General features: G+C 35.6%; 3 long non-coding RNA genes across 3 annotated transcripts; all 3 read right to left on the bottom strand.

Moving 5' to 3' along the window:
- Positions 1–4801: 4801 nt before the first annotated feature.
- LOC128203726 (uncharacterized) lies at positions 4802–7749 on the bottom strand. Its single transcript, XR_008256027.1, has 4 exons — positions 7673–7749; positions 6798–6926; positions 6377–6491; positions 4802–4953 (listed from the first exon to the last, which is right to left on the bottom strand). It is a non-coding gene; the product is annotated as an uncharacterized LOC128203726 (long non-coding RNA).
- An 843-nt stretch (positions 7750–8592) lies between these two features.
- LOC128203725 (uncharacterized) lies at positions 8593–10814 on the bottom strand. Its single transcript, XR_008256026.1, has 3 exons — positions 10591–10814; positions 10171–10285; positions 8593–8776 (listed from the first exon to the last, which is right to left on the bottom strand). It is a non-coding gene; the product is annotated as an uncharacterized LOC128203725 (long non-coding RNA).
- Positions 10815–15328: 4514 nt separating this feature from the next.
- LOC128245498 (uncharacterized) lies at positions 15329–17598 on the bottom strand. The gene is made up of 3 exons (XR_008263161.1): positions 17470–17598; positions 17071–17185; positions 15329–15664 (listed from the first exon to the last, which is right to left on the bottom strand). It is a non-coding gene; the product is annotated as an uncharacterized LOC128245498 (long non-coding RNA).
- Positions 17599–20094: the final 2496 nt, after the last annotated feature.

The raw sequence follows: 20094 nt of genomic DNA, 5'->3' as shown, positions 1-20094 counted from the left end.
CATGCTGCTAAGAGGATACATTTATGTCTGCGAATATCAGTCATCATCTGAACATGATTAAAAAGTGTACCTACTATCCTCGCACTTTGAATGGTCAAAACTGCCTCAAAGGCATCCAATGTCAGCTGTCATTTCGGTCCATGCATAATTCATTAATTGTCCAAATAATCCTGACAACATGGCGCTTAAGGGGGGCATAATATATGACAAACATCTCTTGTTTTTAATATGTCAGCATTATAACTCCTCATTAACGTCATAAATATGATTTGTTCACAGATTGCCAACTTGCACTTTTTAATACTTTTGTTTCATAATCCAGAATAAACTGATGCATCGCATTAGATATGTTAAATTTTTAAGACTGACAATTGGGCTTCTTCAAACTAAGTGGATATATTTTTGTGTCTTTGAAACAACATGATTTTTTAAGCGCTAGTAAATCCATGCAAAACCTGTCTATATCAAAGGTAGTACTCTGAGATCAATTATAAACCTCCATGGCTGAGTGGTCAACGCGTAGGAATATTTTTGGACTTATAGTCGTTAGGTTGGAGTAAGATCGTTAGGTTGGAGTAAGATCGTAAGTTCTAAACCCCACCCTGCCAACATTATTTTTTGCTTTTTGCATATTTTATTTTCATATTTTCTATGTCAAACAGCATCAGGATAAGACATTGACCATAAAGAATAGTTTTCCAGGGAAGGGGTGTGGCGTTTGTAAACAAAAGTATAATTTACTAAATTTAATGCGACTCTGGCCTGATGGTGAACAGTAAGTGAAGGTGTTATTATGATTGGTCATGTGTCAGCATGATTAGCGAAAAGCTCCGCCCGGTGAGTTAGTGCCAAGTTTAAACGCAACCATGCCGAAAAAGAATATCAAAGACACGGAGACTGCCTTTGCTGTGTTAATTGTTCTTTTCGCGCCAAAGTGAAAACGATTCACAGTCTCTTCATAGCCAGCAAACACGATGGATGGTTTGGAAGAATTTAAAACGTATATTCTAAAAAATGAATATCCATGCCGATTGAAGAATGTTCATGACAAACGAAACTTTAGAATACTGTGTGTAGGCTACACAGTGGACTCCGGGGCTTTGATGATAGGCAGCAAAAGGGTGTTGGGAGACTCGGAGCTGGATGATGTATTGAATAGCATTCCCAGTCAACCCCATGGTGGACACTTGGAGATGAGATGAGTTATGAATGTGGCAGTGACAGGTTGCTCTTATACCCAATACATTTTCTGATGCGGGAGGGCATATAATGATCTGGTGGCGTGCGTGGCCAGCCGAAAACCAAACAATGTTATCGACGTCAACGACGTGATGAAGCTTTCACAATAACACGGTGTTCTCGGTGTAACCATAGGAAGTGTGCTGCAAAAGTGTTAGTGAATTACACTTAGTATAAAAATATGGATACCACAAGCGACAACGAAGATAATGAACAAAATAATTAGCAAAACAATGACCAAAACCGTGAGTACTATTTAGGTTCCATTAACTGTGACACGCAAGAAGAAGATCCGTGGAAAATCAAATTGACAATTTGCAATTTTATTTATAAATGATACAGGGGAAGACGCTACAGTCATTTCTGAGTCCACATACACATCATTGAAAAAGCGCCCAGCGCTAAAGCCTTCATCTTCTGTGCTTCTTGTTTCTGGTGGTCAAATTGTTTGTTAGGGTTACTGCATTGCTGATACGTACAGAGATGGTAAGGAGTTCGTGTTTCGCGTGTTCGTGGTCGCAGCAAACGATAAAAATAGTCTTCTTAGTAGAGGAGCCGCGAAGGCTATGAATTTAGTACAACGATTTGGTAAAATTTCACAAAGCATACATGTATTTGGAACCGCGGGTTCCATCAAATGCGAGCCTGTTTGAATAGAGCTCAAACCAGATGCACAGCCGTACAGTGTGAATACAGCGCGCCGTGTACCATTTTCACTATTGCCAAAGTGTGAAAAAACACTAAATGACATGCTAAATGGCGGTGTCATAGAGTAAGTAACGGATCCGACAGACTGGTGTGCACCGATGGGATCGGTAGTTAAGCCGAATGGAAATGTAAGATAATATGTCGATCTAAAAACAAATCCGTAAAACGCGAACGCTATATGATACCAAATCTTGACGGTGTTCCACCGAAACTTGTGAACATGACAGTCTTTTCAAAGTAAAATGCAACCTTGGAGTAAGATTACATTGTTATTATTATTGGTCCCAGATGCAGCGAATAAATTGCCGCTTGATGACAATAGCTCGCGATTGACGCCATTTGGTCGGTATGCGTTCAAACGTACGCGTTCCGCTTGGGATCACGTCAGCTCCTGAAATATTTCAAAGAAAAATGTCTGAGCTTTTAGATGGTCTGCCAGGTGTTGATGTCATTATGGATGACATTGTCGTCTATGGAAAAGACGTACAGAAGCATGATAGAAATCTGAGTAAAGTCTTGAAAGGAATCGAAAATTCGGGACTCAAATTGAACAAAAACAATTTTTTATTCAGACAGACCAAAATTGAATATATTGGCCATATAATTAGTGATAAAGGGCTCAGTGTTAATCCCAAAAAGGTCCAAGCAGAAAAAGACCTTAGTGCGCCAAACAATGTCGCGGAGTGGAGATGCGTGATAGGGATGATTAATTTATCTAGGCAAATACACTACAAATTTGTCTACAGTCATGAACCCGATGACTGAATTGTTGAAGTCAAAATCTGTTTGCCAATGGGCCGTTCCACAGGAAAAAAGCCTTCCAAACTATTAAGGATTTGTTGACAAACGCGCCGACTTTAGCGTATTATGACAGATCGAAACCTTTAGTTGTTAGCGCTGATAGCAGTAGTTACGGATTAGGTGGGACACTGTTCGCCAAAGAAGGTTCGAATCTCAGGCCGGTAGCGTATTGTTCGAGAACGTTGTCCGATGCAGAAAAGAGATACGCGCAAATTGAGAAAGAAATGACAGCATCGGTATGAACATGCGAAAAGTTTGAAAACTCTTATAAGACTAGATTCATTTGTTCTATTGACAGATCACAAACCGCTGATATCGCTTATTAACATCAGGACATTGACCAAGCACCTTTAAGATGTCAGATGCTTCTCTTGCGAATGAGAAAGTTTAATCCAATACGCAGTTATATACCGGGCAAATAAATGGTTGTGCCAGATACCCTTTCTAGGTCTCCATTGAATGAGTTTGATCAAACTTTTGAGAATGAAGTGAATACATAATATATTGAAATGGTCACTGAAAATATTCCTTTAAGTGACATTCGACTGCCCCAAATAAAACAGTCAAAACAAAATGATGAAACCATTCAAAGGTTATTACGTACAAAAACTTACTTACACAGGAAATAAAGCCGTACTTTCCAGCAAAATTTAGGAAATTCTCAAGCCGAAGCTGGGGTAAAATTAGCGAATGGTATTTTGAGACAAGCTGCATGGTGTTATCAGAGCACTTCAAACGTATCGGAACTCGCCAACAATAGCAACAGGATTTAGTCCTAATCAGCTGATGATAGGCAGGAATGTTCGCACGCTTCTTCCATGTATGCCGGAAATCACTAGACCAAAATGGCCTAGACGTTCAAAGAAACGACAAGAAGACAAAACAAACTTAAGAACATTTCTACATCAAAAGATATTCTGCACGTACATTGCCTTAATTGAGTGACGGTCAAAGGAGCAGAATAAAACTAGACAATGAGAAATCAAAGCGCTGAAAGCGCTGAGGAACGGTGGCCCCGAGAGAGTAAGCAATTTATTAAAATGATGACAGGAATTTCAGAAACGAATTGATAGGAACACACAGGGAAGTTGACAGGTGGGGTTCATATGTTTTACAACAACGTACGAGTTGACAGGCTTCAATTTTATTAGGCGTGATATATACATATAGAACATATATATACAGTGTAAGATAAAAAATAATGTATGTAGAATATGTTTGAACTTTCCCAAGGGATAAGTTTCACAATGGAAATGAACATCACGTTAATTTTGAACAAGAGCTTGCACAGAGAAAGCGGGCTCGACTATTCCGTTAAATGCAAAGTAGAGTTATCTAACTTGGTTAATTAAGTAGGTTGGATGGTTGAGTACCATTGTATCAAGTCTCAATGCGATACCTCAAGAAGTAATTGAGATATTAACCTATGTGTGCTTGCACGCAAATCCTTAACCAAGGTGTGACCCCAACACTTGGGTGAGTAGTATAGCTCTCCATATTCTACGAATAGTCGAGCTAAAAATTGATATGATAATACCATCTGTATGCAGACAAAACATGGAAACAAACAACATAGCAAATGAAAAGTGTTTTGTACAAACAAGTAGTACAATGTTTTATTTACATATCAAAATCAACGTAAAGTAGTAATACATTCAGTAAATGTCTGTTTTGGAAATATGTATGTGAGCAAACTATGCATGTCTTGATGAGGTTGGCAATAAACACATGTGTAAATGTACATGAAATATGTCAACATTATCAACACTGAAAGAACATGTACAAATGTATGAACGAAACATTGATGTGTTGTCAGTGTTTATGCACCATTTTCAATAAAAGTTTCAGTATAAAGCAACATAATAATTGCAAGCATGTTTAGTTGTGGAATACGAATGAGTAAGAGATGCTTATGAGTAAGACTGTTTGTCATTATTCAGTAAAATTTACATCGAAATTGGCTGATGAAATAAACAGAGCATCTGAAAAGTTTATGGTCAGTTCGTGGTACATCTGATATCCAAAACAAGTGACAGTTTGTGTGCTCCTCATAATGATTTCCATGGCAATAGGGCAATGGTCCATTTAGAACGTCTGAATGTTCTTCGGATAGTGGCTTGAAGGCATGTTACATCACAGCTGAGTACATCAGAGCTGAATAAATCAATACCATGGTGGCATTGACTTCCTGAAGGCTTCAGTTTTCTGAAAGTACATGTACCACATACATAGTCATTAATATTCATTGCATGATAGAGGGGGGAACAGACTTCAAAACTCATATAGTTCATCTGCAGGCTATATGCAACACATACTGAAAGTTTGGAAATGATATATTAAACAATAAATGATTGAGACAAGTATTAGCACCTGTGGTATTTTCATAAAAAGCAGAAACAGCCATTTCCCTCAAATGGTAAGCTGCAAACCTTTGAAGAGCCATTATTTCTTTATGCATTGGAATAATCTGACCAAGTAAAGTTTTCCTTGTTGCTTTCAATGGTGTCTACAGAACAGCACCACAAAAATGACCTGCCTACTCTTATAAGTTTTTTTCTAAGCAAAATAAGGTTTTCGCACTTCTTTTGCGCTTAGAGTTTTATATAAACAAGAGGCCCAAAAGGGCATATGCTCTACTGGCTGAGTGGATCTGGCTGGTTTTCAAAAGGAACCGAGCTCTTATGGATATGTAGATACTGTACAAGTTTCATTGAGATACAATCAAAGCTGAAAGCTGTATCATGTTAACGAACAATTGTTAACTGACAAACTGATTTTTTTTATACTATCAAGGCCCATAATCTAGGCATGCCTGAGTGGATCTGGCTGGTTTTCGAAAGGAACCAAGCTCTTATGGATATGTAGATACTGTACAAGTTTCATCGAGATACAATCAAAACTGAAGGCTGTATTGTGTTAATGAGGAATTGTTTACAGGATTTTTATACGATCAAGGCCCATATCTAATCAAGCATGGTCGGATCTGGCTGGTTTTCAAAAGAAACCGAGCTCTAATGGATATGTAAATACTGTGCAGGTTACATTAAGATACCTTCAAAACTGAAGGCTGTATCGTGTAAACATGAATTGTTTACAGACGCACATACTACGTACAAATTACCATCGAATAAGCTGTTCTGGCCTTTGGCCAGTAGAGCTAAAATTGACATAGAGCCAAATTGAAATGCTTCAACTTGTCAAAATTTTGCTTTTCTTATCCACTAAATAAAGGTAACAGAACTGTTCAGTTTAACAAAAGAAATTTAGTGATAATGTGTTTATAGACAGTCTAAACACCACTATATGCCAAACTGTTTGCTTCAGGGACAAATGGCGCAACAAAAGAAATTGTAAAAAAATACACCAAAACTGAAAGATTCATGACAACTGCTAGTGTTTTCATGTATGAGGAAGCTACATGATGTAGAAAATGCAGAGATAGTATTAATATGCCCATTTTGATTTTATTTTTTACTTTAAGTATCTGTTTTGAAGGCTAGATTTGGCATTAAAATCAGAGTACAGCACTTCACCAATGTCTATAAGTTGCTTATTTACACCTGATTTGCTATAAATCTCACTCTTGTGATCATTATTCATACAAACAAGTACTACAGAGTTGACTTACATATTCATTCTCCTGAAATATTGGATTCAGAGCTGCATCTCCTGGATTCAGATTGAAGGACTACCGGTCGGAGGAAAAAGGCACAGCTAACTGGAGCTTATTGGCACATCATAATCTCCAAGCAAGACACAAAAGCAATGTTTTACACTTATAAAACTATCTGCCAATACTGTTAAAGCTTGAAAAGGGCATGTAAACACTCATTTGAGGCATACACAATCTTTTATGTGGTCATAAATGTGATAAATATGCAGAAAAGCTCATGAATTGAAAGATTTTCAGGACAAATTTTATGAAATATATAGTCTTTTGGACAGTTTGCTATCAGATTTTAATAATTCAAAGGTTAATCTCATCTTATTGAGTACCCAGATGCATTTTGAAAGCATTAAAACCAGACATGCTTAGAGTTTCTTCTTACTTGGAGACAGTATTCCTTTCTCTGAAATCTTTGCTGAATGCCGGTATGGAAAACCACATGAGACCACATTTTTACCAGCACTGGTTCTTGTCCTTGAAAATTCCCCTGTGGCTACAGCAACCAGGCTCGCTATTGAAATAAACAATACATTAGGGTTTTTAGACATTTATTATGTATTAAGGTTGTTGTTTTTAATGCATGAAGGGAAAAGGCTCTAAGCTTTATGAAAGTGGCTCAGTTTTTATTTCTTTTGCCTTAAGAAATGTAAATTCCCCTGTGGCTTCAGCAACCAGGCTGGCTATTGAAATAAACAATACATTAGGGTTTTAAGACATTTATAATGTATTAAGGTTGATTTTTTAATGCATGAAGGGAAAAGGATCTAATCTTTATAAAAGTGGTTCACTTTTAATTTATTTTGCCTTAAGAAATGTCAAGTTTTTCAATGTATAAACTGCATAAATAAATGAATATATATGAATGATTGATGGAATGAATTAATGAATTAATGAAAGCTGGCATTATTTCTTTAAAATAGGGATCTCATTGTGTTGCTGTGATTGTTGAAGTAGATGTTTTCTTGTCCATAAGCTCAAAATCATATATGCACAGTAAATAAAACACCATTCTGCATCAAATGTGCAGTAAGTTTTGTTTATTTGGTTATAAAATTAATGTAATGCTTGCTTAAAAGAGCAAACAAAATGTGCGAATAGATGCACAATACAGACCAAAGACTTATACGAGTCAGCAGTGTCATTAGAAAATAATATTATTATCAAAGCCGCACCAGAAATGATCGAGAAACAACATGAAAGGAATTCATTTAGGAATGGAACAAACAGTATCAATGGGCTTATATGACCCAAACTTACTCAACTTATACTTCAGTTTGGATACAATTTTCCATTATATGATCTTGAAGTACTAACAAATAACAGCATGTCGGCATGTTGGCATACACAAAGTACGGCTCGGCCGGGTGGGCAGCTCGGCGGGCGGGCTTTCAGGCTGGTTCTTTACAATTCCTCCCGGGTCTGTTTAAAATAATAAGAAAGGAAAATAGATAAATCAACAACACCCAAACATACAATCATTGACGTCCTTATAGCCTACACAAGATACTCAATTAACACATCCCTGGCATACCAGTTTAAATTGATGGGTTCAACTTTTAAGTGATCCACCACGACCAAAACAACAACTTACGAGTTGACAGGCTTCAATTTTATTAGGCGTGATATATACCTATATATATATATATATATATATAACATTGGAAACAAACAACATAGCAAATGAAAAGTGTTTTGTACAAACAAGTAGTACAATGTTTTATTTACATATCAAAATCAACGTAAAGTAGTAATACATTCAGTAAATGTCTGTTTTGGAAATATGTATGTGAGCAAACTATGCATGTTTTGATGAGGTTGGCAATAAACACATGTGTAAATGTACATGCAATATGTCAACATTATCAACACTGAAAGAACATGTACAAATGTATGAACGAAACAGTGATGTGTTGTCAGTGTTTATGCACCATTTTCAATAAAAGTTTCAGTATAAAGCAACAACTGGTACAAAAAAAACATGTGGACATTGCAGCATTGCTATATTATGATAGATGGCACAGTGTAATTGCAAGCATGTTTAGTTGTGGAATACGAATGAGTAAGAGATGCTTATGAGTAAGACTGTTTGTCATTATTCAGTAAAATTTACATCGAAATTGGCTGATGAAATAAACAGAGCATCTGAAAAGTTTATGGTCAGTTCGTGGTACATCCAAAACAAGTGACAGTTTGTGTGCTCCTCCTCATAATGATTTCCATGGCAACAGGGCAATTGTCCATTTAGAACGTCTGAATGTTCTTCGGATAGTGGCTTGAAGGCATGTTACATCACAGCTGAGTACATCAGAGCTGAATAAATCAATACCATGGTGGCATTGACTTCCTGAAGGCTTCAGTTTTCTGAAAGTACATGTACCACATACATAGTCATTAATATTCATTGCATGATAGAGGGGGGAACAGACTTCAAAACTCATATAGTTCATCTGCAGGCTATATGCAACACATACTGAAAGTTTGGAAATGATATAATTATATTAAACAATAAATGATTGAGACAAGTATTAGCACCTGTGGTATTTTCATAAAAAGCAGAAACAGCCATTTCCTTCAAATGGTAAGCTGCAAACCTTTGAAGAGCCATTATTTCTTTATGCATTGGAATAATCTGACCAAGTAAAGTTTTCCTTGTTGCTTTCAATGGTGTCTACAGAACAGCACCACAAAAATGACCTGCCTACTCTTATAAGTTTTTTTCTAAGCAAAATAAGGTTTTCGCACTTCTTTTGCGCTTAGAGATTTATATAAACAAGAGGCCCAAAAGGGCATTTGCTCTACTGGCTGAGTGGATCTGGCTGGTTTTCAAAAGGAACCGAGCTCTTATGGATATGTAGATACTGTACAAGTTTCATTGAGATACAATCAAAGCTGAAAGCTGTATCATGTTAACGAACAATTGTTAACTGACAAACTGATTTTTCTATACTATCAAGGCCCATAATCTAGGCATGCCTGAGCGGATCTAGCTGGTTTTCGAAAGGAACCAAGCTCTTATGGATATGTAGATACTGTACAAGTTTCATCGAGATACAATCAAAAAGGATTTTTATACGATCAAGGCCCATATCTAATCAAGCATGGTCGGATCTGGCTGGTTTTCAAAAGAAACCGAGCTCTAAGTGATATGTAAATACTGTGCAGGTTTCATTAAGATACCTTCAAAACTGAAGGCTGTATCGTGTAAACATGAATTGTTTACAGACGCACATACTACGTACAAATTACCATCGCATAAGCTGTTCTGGCCTTTGGCCAGTAGAGCTAAAAATGACATAGAGCCAAATTGAAATGCTTCAACTTGTCAAAATTTTGCTTTTCTTATCCACTTATATAAAGGTAACAGAACTGTTCAGTTTAACAAAAGAAATTTAGTGATAATGTGTTTATAGACAGTCTAAACACCACTATATGCCAAACTGTTTGCTTCAGGGACAAATGGCGCAACAAAAGAAATTGTAAAAAAATACACCAAAACTGAAAGATTCATGACAACTGCTAGTGTTTTCATGTATGAGGTAGCTACATGATGTAGAAAATGCAGAGATAGTATTAATATGCCCATTTTTTTTTTATTGTTTTACTTTAAGTATCTGTTTTGAAGGCTAGATTTGGCATTAAAATCAGAGTACAGCACTTCACCAATGTCTATAAGTTGCTTATTTACACCTGATTTGCTATAAATCTCTCTCTTGTGATCATTATTCATACAAACAAGTACTACAGAGTTGACTTACATATTCATTCTCCTGAAATATTGGATTCAGAGCTGCACCTCCTGGTTTCAGATTGAAGGACTACCGGTGGGAGGAAAAAGGCACAGCTAACTGGAGCTTATTGGCACATCATGATCTGCAAGCAAGACACAAAAGCAATGTTTTACACTTATAAAACTGTCTGCCAATACTGTTAAAGCTTGAAAAGGCATGTAAACACTCATTTGAGGCGTACACAACCTTTTATGTGGTCATAAATGTGATAAATATGCAGAAAAGCTCATGAATTGAAAGATTTTCAGGACAAATTTTATGAAATATATAGTCTTTTGGACAGTTTGCTATCAGATTTTAATAATTCAAAGGTTAATCTCATCTTATTGAGTACCCAGATGCATTTTGAAAGCATTAAAACCAGACATGCTTAGAATTTCTTCTTACTTGGAGACAGTATTCCTTTCTCTGAAATCCTTGCTGAATGCCGGTATGGAAAACCACATGAGACCACATTTTTACCAGCACTGGTTCTTGTCCTTGAAAATTCCCCTGTGGCTACAGCAACCAGGCTCGCTATTGAAATAAACAATACATTAGGGTTTTAAGACATTTATTATGTATTAAGGTTGTTGTTTTTAATGCATGAAGGGAAAAGGCTCTAAGCTTTATGAAAGTGGCTCAGTTTTTATTTCTTTTGCCTTAAGAAATGTAAATTCCCCTGTGGCTACAGCAACCAGGCTGGCTATTGAAATAAACAATACATTAGGGGTTTAAGACATTTATAATGTCTTTTGCGCTTAGAGATTTATATAAACAAGAGGCCCAAAAGGGCATTTGCTCTACTGGCTGAGTGGATCTGGCTGGTTTTCAAAAGGAACCGAGCTCTTATGGATATGTAGATACTGTACAAGTTTCATTGAGATACAATCAAAGCTGAAAGCTGTATCATGTTAACGAACAATTGTTAACTGACAAACTGATTTTTCTATACTATCAAGGCCCATAATCTAGGCATGCCTGAGCGGATCTAGCTGGTTTTCGAAAGGAACCAAGCTCTTATGGATATGTAGATACTGTACAAGTTTCATCGAGATACAATCAAAAAGGATTTTTATACGATCAAGGCCCATATCTAATCAAGCATGGTCGGATCTGGCTGGTTTTCAAAAGAAACCGAGCTCTAAGTGATATGTAAATACTGTGCAGGTTTCATTAAGATACCTTCAAAACTGAAGGCTGTATCGTGTAAACATGAATTGTTTACAGACGCACATACTACGTACAAATTACCATCGCATAAGCTGTTCTGGCCTTTGGCCAGTAGAGCTAAAAATGACATAGAGCCAAATTGAAATGCTTCAACTTGTCAAAATTTTGCTTTTCTTATCCACTTATATAAAGGTAACAGAACTGTTCAGTTTAACAAAAGAAATTTAGTGATAATGTGTTTATAGACAGTCTAAACACCACTATATGCCAAACTGTTTGCTTCAGGGACAAATGGCGCAACAAAAGAAATTGTAAAAAAATACACCAAAACTGAAAGATTCATGACAACTGCTAGTGTTTTCATGTATGAGGTAGCTACATGATGTAGAAAATGCAGAGATAGTATTAATATGCCCATTTTTTTTTTATTGTTTTACTTTAAGTATCTGTTTTGAAGGCTAGATTTGGCATTAAAATCAGAGTACAGCACTTCACCAATGTCTATAAGTTGCTTATTTACACCTGATTTGCTATAAATCTCTCTCTTGTGATCATTATTCATACAAACAAGTACTACAGAGTTGACTTACATATTCATTCTCCTGAAATATTGGATTCAGAGCTGCACCTCCTGGTTTCAGATTGAAGGACTACCGGTGGGAGGAAAAAGGCACAGCTAACTGGAGCTTATTGGCACATCATGATCTGCAAGCAAGACACAAAAGCAATGTTTTACACTTATAAAACTGTCTGCCAATACTGTTAAAGCTTGAAAAGGCATGTAAACACTCATTTGAGGCGTACACAACCTTTTATGTGGTCATAAATGTGATAAATATGCAGAAAAGCTCATGAATTGAAAGATTTTCAGGACAAATTTTATGAAATATATAGTCTTTTGGACAGTTTGCTATCAGATTTTAATAATTCAAAGGTTAATCTCATCTTATTGAGTACCCAGATGCATTTTGAAAGCATTAAAACCAGACATGCTTAGAATTTCTTCTTACTTGGAGACAGTATTCCTTTCTCTGAAATCCTTGCTGAATGCCGGTATGGAAAACCACATGAGACCACATTTTTACCAGCACTGGTTCTTGTCCTTGAAAATTCCCCTGTGGCTACAGCAACCAGGCTCGCTATTGAAATAAACAATACATTAGGGTTTTAAGACATTTATTATGTATTAAGGTTGTTGTTTTTAATGCATGAAGGGAAAAGGCTCTAAGCTTTATGAAAGTGGCTCAGTTTTTATTTCTTTTGCCTTAAGAAATGTAAATTCCCCTGTGGCTACAGCAACCAGGCTGGCTATTGAAATAAACAATACATTAGGGGTTTAAGACATTTATAATGTATTAAGGTTGATTTTTTAATGCATGAAGGGAAAAGGCTCTAATCTTTATGAAAGTGGCTCACTTTTCATTTATTTTGCCTTAAGAAATGTCAAGTTTTTCAATGTATAAACTGCATAAATAAATGAATATATATGAATGATTGATGGAATGAATTAATGAATTAATGAAAGCTGGCATTATTTCTTTAAAATAGGGATCTCATTGTGTTGCTGTGATTGTTGAAGTAGATGTTTTCTTGTCCATAAGCTCAAAATCATATATGCACACTAAATAAAACACCATTCTGCATCAAATGTGCAGTAAGTTTTGTTTATTTGGTTATAAAATTAATGTAATGTTTGCTTAAAAGAGCAAACAAAATGTGCGAATAGATGCACAATACAGACCAAAGACTTATACGAGTCAGCAGTGTCATTAGAAAATAATATTATTATCAAAGCCGCACCAGAAATGATCGAGAAACAACATGAAAGGAATTCATTTAGGAATGGAACAAACAGTATCAATGGGCTTATATGACCCAAACTTACTCAACTTATACTTCAGTTTGGATACAATTTTCCATTATATGATCTTGAAGTACTAACAAATAACAGCATGTCGGCATGTTGGCATACACAAAGTACGGCTCGGCCGGTAGGGCAGCTCGGCGGGCGGGCTTTCTGGCTGGTTCTTTACAATTCCTCCCGGGTCTGTTTAAAATCATAAGAAAGGAAAATAGATAAATCAACAACACCCAAACATACAATCATTGACGTCCTTATAGCCTACACAAGATACTCAATTAACACATCCCTGGCATACCAGTTTAAATTGATGGGTTCAACTTTTAAGTGATCCACCACGACCAAAACAACAACTTACGAGTTGACAGGCTTCAATTTTATTAGGCGTGATATATACCTATAGAACATATACAGTGTAAGATAAAAAATAATGTATGTAGAATATGTTTGAATGTTCCCAAGGGATAAGTTTCACAATGGAAATGAACATCACGTTAATTTTGAACAAGAGCTTGCACAGAGACAGCGGGCTCGACTATTCCGCCGCTTTTTAGTGCAAGGATTGAAATGTTTTGGCGAAACATGCATGGATCGCTGTTAGATAAGATTTCAATGCAAATCATGTGGTGAGATATAAACATAAATGTGGTTACATGGAAAATTTCAACCAAAATGTTTAAGTCTAATAATAAAGGGCAATTATTTGCAAAATATAGTTATATATCTTGGTTATTCAATGACATTTAGTGGTTGAATACCATTCTATAAAGTTTCAATGCAATACATCGAGTAGTTGCTGAGAAATTTACCTATGTGTGCTTACACGCAAAACCTTAACTAGAATTTCTATGTCGAATAATAAAGGGCAACTATTTGCATTTAATGAAACTAGAGCTATCTTACATGGGGAAGTTTGATGGTTGAGTACAATTGTATGAGTCTCAATGCAATACATCAAGTAGTTGCTTTGATATTTATATAATGTGTGCTTGCACACAAAACCTTAATCAAAATATCTAAGTCGAATGATAAAGGCCTATCATTTGCATTAAATGCAAAGTCAAGTTATCTTACTTGGTTAATTAATTAGGTTGGATGGTTGAGTACCTTGTAACTAGTCTCAATGCAATACCTCAAGTAGCTGCTGAGATATTAACCTGCATTTCTCAGTCGAATAATAAAGTCCTATTATTTGGATTAAATGCAAACTACAGATATCTTACTTTGTTAATTCAGTAGATTGGATTGTTGAGTACCATTGTATCAAGTCTCAATGCAATACCTCAATTACTTAATGAGATATTTACCTATGTGTGCTTGCACGCAAAACCTTAACCAGAATTTCTAAGTCAAATAATAAAAGCCTATAATTTGCATTAAATGCAAAGTAGAGTTATCTTACTTGGTTTATTAAGTAGGTTGGATGGTTGAGTAACATTGTTTCAAGTCTCAATGCAATATCTCAAGTACTTAATGAGATATTTACCTATGTGTGCTTGCATGCAAAACCTTAACCAGAATTATTTAGTCAAATAATAAAAGCCTATAATTTGCATTAAATGCAAAGTAGAGTTATCTAACTTGGTTAATTAAGTAGGTTGGATGGTTGAGTACCATTGTATCAAGTCTCAATGCGATACCTCCAGAAGTAACTGAGATATTAACCTATGTGTGCTTGCACGCAAATCCTTAACCAAGGTGTGACCCCAACACTTGGGTGAGTAGTATAGCTCTCCATATTCTACGAATAGTCGAGCTAAAAATTGATATGATAATACCATCTGTATGCAGACAAAACATGGAAACAAACAACACAGCAAATGAAAAGTGTTTTGTACAAACAAGTAGTACAATGTTTTATTTACATATCAAAATCAACGTAAAGTAGTAATACATTCAGTAAATGTCTGTTTTGGAAATATGTATGTGAGCAAACTATGCATGTCTTGATGAGGTTGGCAATAAACACATGTGTAAATGTACATGAAATATGTCAACATTATCAACACTGAAAGAACATGTACAAATGTATGAACGAAACATTGATGTGTTGTCAGTGTTTATGCACCATTTTCAATAAAAGTTTCAGTATAAAGCAACATAATAATTGCAAGCATGTTTAGTTGTGGAATACGAATGAGTAAGAGATGCTTATGAGTAAGACTGTTTGTCATTATTCAGTAAAATTTACATCGAAATTGGCTGATGAAATAAACAGAGCATCTGAAAAGTTTATGGTCAGTTCGTGGTACATCTGATATCCAAAACAAGTGACAGTTTGTGTGCTCCTCCTCATAATGATTTCCATGGCAACAGGGCAATGGTCCATTTAGAACGTCTGAATTTCTTCGGATAGTGGCTTGAAGGCATGTTACATCACAGCTGAGTACATCAGAGCTGAATAAATCAATACCATGGTGGCATTGACTTCCTGAAGGCTTCAGTTTTCTGAAAGTACATGTACCACATACATAGTCATTAATATTCATTGCATGATAGAGGGTGGAACAGACTTCAAAACTCATATAGTTCATCTGCAGGCTATATGCAACACATACTGAAAGTTTGGAAATGATATATTAAACAATAAATGATTGAGACAAGTATTAGCACCTGTGGTATTTTCATAAAAAGCAGAAACAGCCATTTCCCTCAAATGGTAAGCTGCAAACCTTTGAAGAGCCATTATTTCTTTATGCATTGGAATAATCTGACCAAGTAAAGTTTTCCTTGTTGCTTTCAATGGTGTCTACAGAACAGCACCACAAAAATGACCTGCCTACTCTTATAAGTTTTTTTCTACGCAAAATAAGGTTTTCGCACTTCTTTTGCGCTTAGAGTTTTATATAAACAAGAGGCCCAAAAGGGCATATGCTCTACTGGCTGAGTGGATCTGGCTGGTTTTCAAAAGGAACCGAGCTCTTATGGATATGTAGATACTGTACAAGTTTCATTGAGATACAATCAAAGCTGAAAGCTGTATCATGTTAACGAACAATTGTTAACTGACAAACTGATTTTTTTTATACTATCAAGGCCCATAATCTAGGCATGCCTTAGCGGATCTGGCTGGTTTTCGAAAGGAACCAAGCTCTTATGGATATGTAGATACTGTACAAGTTTCATCGAGATACAATCAAAACTGAAGGCTGTATCGTGTTAATGAGCAATTGTTTACAGGATTTTTATACGATCAAGGCCCATATCTAATCAAGCATGGTCAAAAGAAACCGAGCTCTAATGGATATGTAAATACTATGCAGGTTTCATTAAGATACCTTCAAAACTGAAGGCTGTATCGTGTAAACATGAATTGTTTACAGACGCACATACTACGTACAAATTACCATCGCATAAGCTGTTCTGGCCTTTGGCCAGTAAAGCTAAAATGACATAGAGCCAAATTGAAATGCTTCAACTTGTCAAAATTTTGCTTTTCTTATCCACTTATAAAAAGGTAACAGAACTGTTCAGTTTAACAAAAGAAATTTAGTGATAATGTGTTTATAGACAGTCTAAACACCACTATATGCCAAACTGTTTGCTTCAGGGACAAATGGCGCAACAAAAGAAATTGTAAAAAAATACACCAAAACTGAAAGATTAATGACAACTGCTAGTGTTTTCATGTATGAGGTAGCTACATGATGTAGAAAATGCAGAGATAGTATTAATATGCCCATTTTTTTTTTTTTTTTTATTTTAAGTATCTGTTTTGAAGGCTAGATTTGGCATTAAAATCAGAGTACAGCACTTCACCAATGTCTATAAGTTGCTTATTTACACCTGATTTGCTATAAATCTCACTCTTGTAATCATTATTCATACAAACAAGTACTACAGAGTTGACTTACATATTCATTCTCCTGAAATATTGGATTCAGAGCTGCACCTCCTGGATTCAGATTGAAGGACTACCGGTGGGAGGAAAAAGGCACAGCTAACTGGAGCTTATTGGCACATCATGATCTGCAAGCAAGACACAAAAGCAATGTTTTACACTTATAAAACTATCTGCCAATACTGTTAAAGCTTGAAAAGGCATACACAACCTTTTATGTGGTCATAAATGTGATAAATATGCAGAAAAGCTCATGAATTGAAAGATTTTCAGGACAAATTTTATGAAATATATAGTCTTTTGGCCAGTTTGCTATCAGATTTTAATAATTCAAAGGTTAATCTCATCTTATTGAGTACCCAGATGCATTTTGAAAGTATTAAAACCAGACATGCTTAGAATTTCTTCTTACTTGGAGACAGTATTCCTTTCTCTGAAATCCTTGCTGAATGCCGGTATGGAAAACCACATGAGACCACATTTTTACCAGCACTGGTTCTTGTCCTTGAAAATTCCCGTGGCTACAGCAACCAGGCTCGCTATTGAAATAAACAATACATTAGGGTTTTAAGACATTTATTACTCAAATGGCATTCTAAGCATCAAATTGGGCAGTTCTACACATCTTTGCACACATTTCAAGTTCTCGCAGTCAAATTTTCACCAAATTTGGACATTTTCAGTGCTCGTAAGATTGCAGACGACTCATTTTTAAAAAAAAAAAATAGGCGAAAGTTGTGAAAACCAGGAAATAGCATATTATGATCAACCGGACAAGATAAATGCATTTAATTGTGAAAATTTGCCAGAAATAGTGAAATGCAATACATTTCTTACCAAAAATAACACTTTTTAAACAAAACAGTTTGGTCCCTTTTAGGTTACACACCACCATTGTTATTCCCTATATAATTCAATGTAAAATTATAATTTTCAGACAACATTTAAAGGCATTTCGAGCGAATGCAGGCTATGATAACCACATATATTCTTAAAGTACAAGCTTTAAATTAACTTTTAAGCCAATAAAAAGGGGGGGGGTCAAGTTATTCCTAAGAAAAATCACTCCACTTGAAAAACAAACTCTATAAATTGCACCGTCCGCCATGACAGATCTTCCAAAATGACCTTTCAACTATAGGGCAGCGGTTTATGCTTTAATCTCTACTCTAAATGATAAATCAAGCAAGAATAGATAGTTAAGGTATAAAAGTTTCAGGAATAATGAAAGTTTTGATTTACAGTGTATTGAGCATCTGAAAACATGTCTATCAATCATAAGAACATTGTTTTTTTTTATTGAGAATTTTCCACACAACGGAAGTACATATGACGTAATGGTGACGTCATTCCTATAACTAAACCCGTCCCTGCATTTTTTAATGAAAAACACTTTCGATTTGTCCTTCATACATAAATACACCCAAAGCTAGCTCAATCTGATAGTCTGTGTCAGGTTTTCCAGTTTCATTGCCTGTCACCCAAATGCCTGTGCGTCTGTATTTTCTAAGGCGTTTTGGCCCAAAATGCCATTCTTTGAGGTTTTTCAACTGAACCTTGACTCAAATGGCATTCTAAGCATCAAATTGGGCAGTTCTACACATCTTTGCACACATTTCAAGTTCTCGCAGTCAAATTTTAACCAAATTTGGACATTTTCAGTGCTCGTAAGATTGCAGACGACTCATTTAAAAAAAAAAAAAATAGGCGAAAGTTGTGAAAACCAGGAAATAGCATATTATGATCAACCGGACAAGATAAATGCATTTGATTGTGAAAATTTGCCAGAAATAGTGAAATGCATTACATTTCTTACCAAAAATAACACTTTTTAAACAAAACAGTTTGGTCCCTTTTAGGTTACACACCACCATTGTTATTCCCTATATAATTCAATGTAAAATTATAATTTTCAGACAACATTTAAAGGCATTTCGAGCGAATGCAGGCTATGATAACCACATATATTCTTAAAGTACAAGCTTTAAATTACCTTTTAAGCCAATAAAAAAGGGGGGTCAAGTTATTCCTAAGAAAAATCACTCCACTTGAAAAACAAACTCTAAAAATTGCACCGGCCGCCATGACAGATCTTCCAAAATGACCTTTCAACTATAGGGCAGCGGTTTATGCTTAAATCTCTACTCTAAATGATAAATCAAGCAAGAATAGAAGTTAAGGTATAAAAGTTTCAGGAATAATGAAAGTTTTGATTTACAGTGTATTGAGCATCTGAAAACATGTCTATCAATCATAAGAACATTGTTTTTTTATTGAGAATTTTCCACACAACGGAAGTACATATGACGTAATGGTGACGTCATTCCTATAACTAAACCCGTCCCTGCATTTTTTAATGAAAAACACTTTCGATTTGTCCTTCATACATAAATACACCCAAAGCTAGCTCAATCTGATAGTCTGTGTCAGGTTTTCCAGTTTCATTGCCTGTCACCCAAATGCCTGTTCGTCTGTATTTTCTAAGGCGTTTTGGCCCAAAATGCCATTCTTTGAGGTTTTTCAACTGAACCTTGACTCAAATGGCATTCTAAGCATCAAATTGGGCAGTTCTACACATCTTTGCACACATTTCCAGTTCTCGCAGTCAAATTTTAACCAAATTTGGACATTTTCAGTGCTCGTAAGATTGCAGACGACTCATTTAAAAAAAAAAAAAAATAGGCGAAAGTTGTGAAAACCAGGAAATAGCATATTATGATCAACCGGACAAGTTAATGCATTTAATTGTGAAAATTTGCCAGAAATAGTGAAATGCAATACATTTCTTACCAAAAATAACACTTTTTAAACAAAACAGTTTGGTCCCTTTTAGGTTACACACCACCATTGTTATTCCCTATATAATTCAATGTAAAATTATAATTTTCAGACAACATTTAAAGGCATTTCGAGCGAATGCAGGCTATGATAACCACATATATTCTTAAAGTACAAGCTTTAAATTACCTTTTAAGCCAATAAAAAAGGGGGGTCAAGTTATTCCTAAGAAAAATCACTCCACTTGAAAAACAAACTC

The sequence above is a fragment of the Mya arenaria genome, chromosome 9 (assembly GCF_026914265.1).
Source record: "Mya arenaria isolate MELC-2E11 chromosome 9, ASM2691426v1".
Classification (NCBI taxonomy): Eukaryota; Metazoa; Mollusca; class Bivalvia; order Myida; family Myidae; genus Mya; species Mya arenaria.
The sequence above is the reverse complement of the archived record's forward strand: the minus strand, read 5'-3'. Positions and strand labels throughout refer to the sequence as shown.